A 6,142-nucleotide genomic window follows, 5' to 3' on the forward strand; every position below is an offset into this window, starting at 1 on the left:
ACATATATATATATATATATATATATATATATATATATATATATATGATATAATGAATAACTGACCTCTACCTCTGAAACCAATAATACATTATATGTTAATTAATTGAATTTAAATAAAAAATAAATAAAAGAAAAAAGAAAAATCCCCTAAAAGAGTTTTGAGCAAGATTTGGGCAAGCAGAAGAAAGAGTTAGTGAAACTAGAGATAGATCAATCCAGATTATCCACTCTCAGGAGCAGGAAGAAAAAAGAATGAAGAAAAATTAATAGAGCCTAAGGAACTGGTGGGACACTACCAAACATATTAACATATACATACTGGGATTTCCAGAGGGAGAGAAGACAAAAAAGAGGGGGGGGGGAATAAAGAATATTTGAAGAAATAATGGCTGATAACTTCCCAAATTTGATTAAATACATGAATCTACAGGCCAAGAAGCTAACAAATTCCAAGAAGCATAAACTCAAGGAACCCACACAGATACATTATAGTCAAATGGTCAAAAGCCAAAGCTAAAGAAAGAATTTTGAAAGCATAAAGAAGTGACTCATGATGTACATGAAAGCCTCAATATGATTAACAGCCTATTTCTCTTCAGAAATCATGGAGGCCAGAGAGGGAGTTAAGATGGTGGAGGAGTAGGGGACCCCTTTTTCAGCCGGTCCTGAGTCGAGTTGGATAGGTACCAGACCAGCCCAAACATCCTCGGAATCAGCCTGAGACGCAGGAAGATGCATCTGGATCTCTACAAATGAACATCTCCAGTGCTGAGTATTGAGGTACGAAGCAGGGAACCATGAAACCGCGCACAGATATCGGAGGACAGACGGAAGGGGGAGGGAGCCGCCGCGTTCGGACACTGGGAAGCAGGAGCCACCTGCACGGGGAAACAGGCGGACTCGGGGACCGGCACCCACAAAAGAGCAGACTGGGACCATGAGCCGGGAGCGCGCGCCACCAGGCATCTCGCGGAACTCCGGAATCCCGGTGCGCTCAATGGATTCAGACTGAGACTGGGAGCTCCAGGAGCACGCGGGGGCGGCTGGCGGTGTTAGAAACACAAAGGACAGAGACGCGCCGGCCCCGGAAGTGAGGGCCGGGACGCCAGGTGTGGGGCGCACATCCCGGGACGCTGCAGGGTTGAGCAGCACCAACAGAAACAGAGTTAAAGTGACCAGAACATCAGTGGAGAACAGTCTGCGATCCCTCTGTTCTGAGACAGAGGCTGAGATTCGGCCATTCCTGCTCTGACTCTCAGAAGAGGCACAGCAGACCGCCAGGGAAAGCCGCCAGAGAACAAAAGCCTGGAAATACCAGCTCACAGTGTGCCCATCCTCATCCCCCCTCTCAGGGGACACGGAGACTCTACCCACAGAGTTTGCCTGAGTATCGGCGTGGCAGGCCCCTCCCAGAAGGCAGGCTGAAAAATCAAGAAGCCCACATCCCTAAGATCCCTATAAAACAAGGGTGCACGGCCTGGGTCGGTGAAATAATTTGGGCTCTGGACAACCCGCAACCTCTCCTCATCGAATGACCAGAAGGAGAAATCCTCCCCAGCAAAGAAAGGACAGAGTCTGTGGCCTCTGCCACAAGAACTAATGGATATGGATATAACCTAATCAGAAATGAATTCAGAGTAACAATGGTCAAGATACTGTAGACTTGAAAAAGAGTATTAACGAAATGTTAATAAGAATTAGAATCTCTAAGTGGAAATGAGGCGAATCTGGCAGAAATTAAAAATTCTATAGAGCCAAATGCAGTCAAAACTAGAGACTCTGATGGTGAGGGTGAATGAGGCAGAAGAAAGCTTATCAGCCGGAGTGGAGGATGGGTTAGTAGAAGAAAGCTAAAAAGAGAATCTGGACTTAAAATCCATGCTCAAGAATGTAGGTTACGAGTTACTGACTCAATGAAGCGTTCCAATGCTCAGAATCATTGGCATCCCTGAGGGGGTGGAGAAAAACAGAGGTCTAGAAGAGATATTTGAACAAATTGTAGCTGAAAACTTCCCCTAACCTAGCAAGGAAACAAACATTCGTGTCAAGAGGCAGAGAGGACCCTCCCAACAACCCACGACACCTACGCCACGTCACGTCATAGTGCAATTCGCAAATATTAGATCCAAGGATACAGTATTGGGCGGCCAGGGCAAAGAAATTTCTCATGTCGAAGGCAAAGTTATCAGAATTACGTCAGACCTGTCTACACAGACCTGGAATGAGAGAAAGGGTTGGGGGCATCCTTAAAAGCTCTTTCAGAGAAAACATGCAGCCAAGGATCCTTATCCAGCAAGGCTGTGATTCAGAACTGATGGAGAAATAAAGATCTAGAATCGCCAGTCATTGACCAAGTCAACCATGTAGATCAGACCTCGGGAGTATGTAGGGGGTTCCTATAAAGGTGGAAAAGGCCCCAAGAGTGATACAGGACAGAAATACAGCGTATAGAAACAAAGCTTTACTTGGCAACATGGCATCATTAAATCATATCTCTAACAAATCAGTCTCAATGTGAGATGAGCCTAAATGCTCCCATAAAAGGCCAAGGGTTGCAGATTGGATAAAAGACATTGACCCTCCATTTGCTGTCTACAAGAGACTCATTTGGACCTAAGAATGCACAATTCAGAACTGACAGTAAAGGGATGGAATACGCATTTTCCAGTAGTACCTTCACAGACCAGTGACTGGATTAAGAGAGTTGTGGTCCATATACCAGAAGGAATACTCAGCTATCAGAAAGAGAGAGTTCTCAACATTTTGCTGCAGCATGGATGGCTACTGGGAGATGATGCTGGTGAAGAAATAATTCAAGCAGAGAAAGACCATGGTATCATGATGGTTTCTACTCATCTATAAGGTCATAGGAGAATCTAGGAAGTGGTAATGGGAAGAAAGGGATAAAGAAAGAGTGGTTCAGAAGGGGGATGAAGTATGAGAGACTGTGGACTCTGAGAAACAAGCTGAGGGAACTTCAGAGGAGGTGGGGGAATGGGATAGGCTGGTGATGGGTGATAAGGAGGGCACGTATTGCATGGTGCACTGGAGTGTTATACTTGCCAGCTTGAGATCAAATAGAGAACTTACATCCAAAGAAAGCAGGGATAGTACTGTATGGTGACTAACATAATATAATAAAAAAACATTAAAAAAAAAAAAAAAAATCATGGAGCCAGAAGGCAATGGGATCACCTATTCAGAAGTGCTGAAAAAAACTTGTCAGGCAAGGAATTCTGTAACTATCAGAAGCTACACTTCAGAAATTAAGTAGAAATTAGTACCCCAGATAAACAAAAACTGATTTGTTACTAGTAGACCTGCCCTACAAGAAATGCTAGAGTCCCTTCTGGAGTTGAAATGATAGGACATCTACCTAACTCAAAGCCTATTGATAGAAATAATGAACAAAGCCAAGGTAGCTAGAGCCCAAATGAAAGGCAATGTATGCCATATTTTTTGGTTTCGCCTAACTCCTCTTTTGATATTCTACAGTATTTAAAGACAAATACATAACAATAATTTATAAGTCTATGTTGCTGAACATATATATATATATATATTATAGAGGTATAATTGTGACATTAAGAACATAGGGGGTACAGAACATGAAATAGAAATAGAAATTTTTACACAATTAAAGTTGAGTTGGTATCAATTTAAAAATTAGCAACTTTTGCTTTAGGATGTTATATGTATTCCCCACAGTAACTACTAAGAAAAATATTCTATAGAAATATATATACAAAAGCAAATGAGAAGGGAACCTAAACGTGTCACTACAAAAAATAAATGAACGAGAAACACAAAGGGAAATCAAGGACAAAAAAATCTATAAACCATGTAAAACAAATAGCAAATATGTCAAGACCCTTCACTTATTAGAAGTTACTTCAAGATGCAAATAGATTAAATTCTTCAATCTCAAAAGAAGGCAGAAAAGATTCCGACAGAATAAATAACTATTAACCAAGAAAGAAATCACGAGGAAAAATCAAGAAAATAACTTGAGACCAATGAAAAATGAAAACACAACATAATAAAACTTATGGGATGTAGCCATAGCTAGTGCTAAGAGGGAAAGTTGTAACTATAAACACTAAATTTAGAAAATCTAAACGGCAACAACTTTGCTTTACTTTGGGAGCGAGAAAAAGAAAAGCAAACTAAACCTAAAGCTAACAGAAGGAAGAAATAATAAAGATTAGAGCAGAGATAAATAAAACAAGAATAGAAAAACAATGGGAAATCAATGAAACCAAAGTAGATTCTTTGGATATCAACAAAATTGAAAAAATCTTAGAAAGCTAGACTAAGACAAAAAGAGAGCGACTTAAATTAATAACACCAGAAAAGAAGTTGAGCAATTACTGTCGATTTTACAAGAATAAAAATGATTATAAGAGAATGTTATTACCAATTGTATCAACAGGTTGGACGAGCCTAAGATGAAATGGAAAAATTCTAGAAACACACAGCTGCTGAAAGCTGAATTATAAAGAAAAAGAAAATCTCAACAGATTTGACCGATAAGGAGATTAAGTCAGTATCAAAAGAATTTCTCAACAAGAAAATCTCTGAATCAGATGGCCTCCTGATTAATTCTACCAAACATTAAACATATTAACTCCTATTTCTCCCAAACCTATCCAAAATATAGGAGTAGAAAATACTACCCAACTCATTGTATGAGTAAGTGAAGAGAATCAGATACAAAAGGACAAAGATTCTATGATTCCATTATATGAGATACCTAGAATAGGCAAATTCATAAAAGTACAGACAGAAAGTGGAATAGAGTTACTAGGGAGCTGGGGAGCAGAAAATGGGGGAGAACATCTAGATGTGTGGGAAGTCTTTGTAAACATCAACACAGTCAAGGGACCCTCGGATTAAATTATGTATTGGTTCCACATTTATTGCATGTGTGACATGGAGTCAAGGTTAATTAACGCTTTCAAATCACAGGTTAACTTATCTGAGGAAAAAAAAAACCTAGGATATAGTCACCAAATTCACGGACAATTGTGAGGGGTTAAATGAAATAATATATACAAAGTGCTCAGCAAAGGCTTAGCATCTAAAAGGTGCTCAATGAATGTTAGCTATTACTAACCTTAGAGTGGTTTTACGGCACACACATAACTCAACACGTTTCTGTTGAAGGGAATACATGCAACTGCATAGTTTGCTATAATGATAGAAATTGATCAAGAGTCACTGAGTTGGGGGAGAGGATGGGGTCCAGAAGAACTTATTGGAAAGACAACAATATGATGACAGAACTTAGAGCCCAGAAATATATTCTGTATGTATCTGACAATATGATAATACAATATGACGGGTTTTATCTGTACATCGATGCTACTTCTAGGATCAGCTCTCTTCCAGCAAAAGAAACCACAATTTTCATGCCCTTTTCACTTATTGCATTTCATCCCTTCTCCCTTAAGAGGGACTGGAAATCTGGCAATAAAGGAAAAAATTACATATATATCACGCCTGTATCTTAAAGGGTGAATTTTTGCCTCTTCCGCTGAAACTCTTACCATATTTTAAGCATCTAATAAATATTTAAAATCAGTCTGGCCCATGAGATTCTCAACTAACATTTGTTCGATGATTGAATTTATCGTGAGCAGTTACTATATCCCTTCCTCTACCTACTAGGGGTGTTCCCCATAACACTTCATCCAAGAGTTCCATTTTATTTATCTACTATTTATATCTGACTCTCTCTTACACCCAAGTGGGGCTTGAACTCAGGACTCCCCAAGATCAGAGTCACACCTCCTGGTGATGACTGAGCCAGCCAGGCACCTCTCAGTTCTCTCTTTTAAAAAAAAATATTTTTTATTTATTTGACAGAGAAAGGGGAGGCACAAACACAAGGGGGAGACCTGCAGGCAGAGGGAGAACAGACTCCCACCACGGTGGGGAGAGCTCCCATGGGATGCTAACAGGATCACATGCCCCCAGGATCATGGCCCTCTCCAGCCCAGGCTTAACTGACTGAGCCACCCTAGGTACCTGATTCTCTTTTTAAAAGGTTTTGAGGAGTACCTGGCTGGCTCAGTCGATGTAGCTCTTATTGTCAGGGTCTTGAGTTAGAGACCCCACAATATGGGTGTAGGAATTAC

The sequence above is a fragment of the Ursus maritimus genome (assembly GCF_017311325.1).
Source record: "Ursus maritimus isolate PB19 chromosome X unlocalized genomic scaffold, ASM1731132v1 scaffold_X1, whole genome shotgun sequence".
Classification (NCBI taxonomy): Eukaryota; Metazoa; Chordata; class Mammalia; order Carnivora; family Ursidae; genus Ursus; species Ursus maritimus.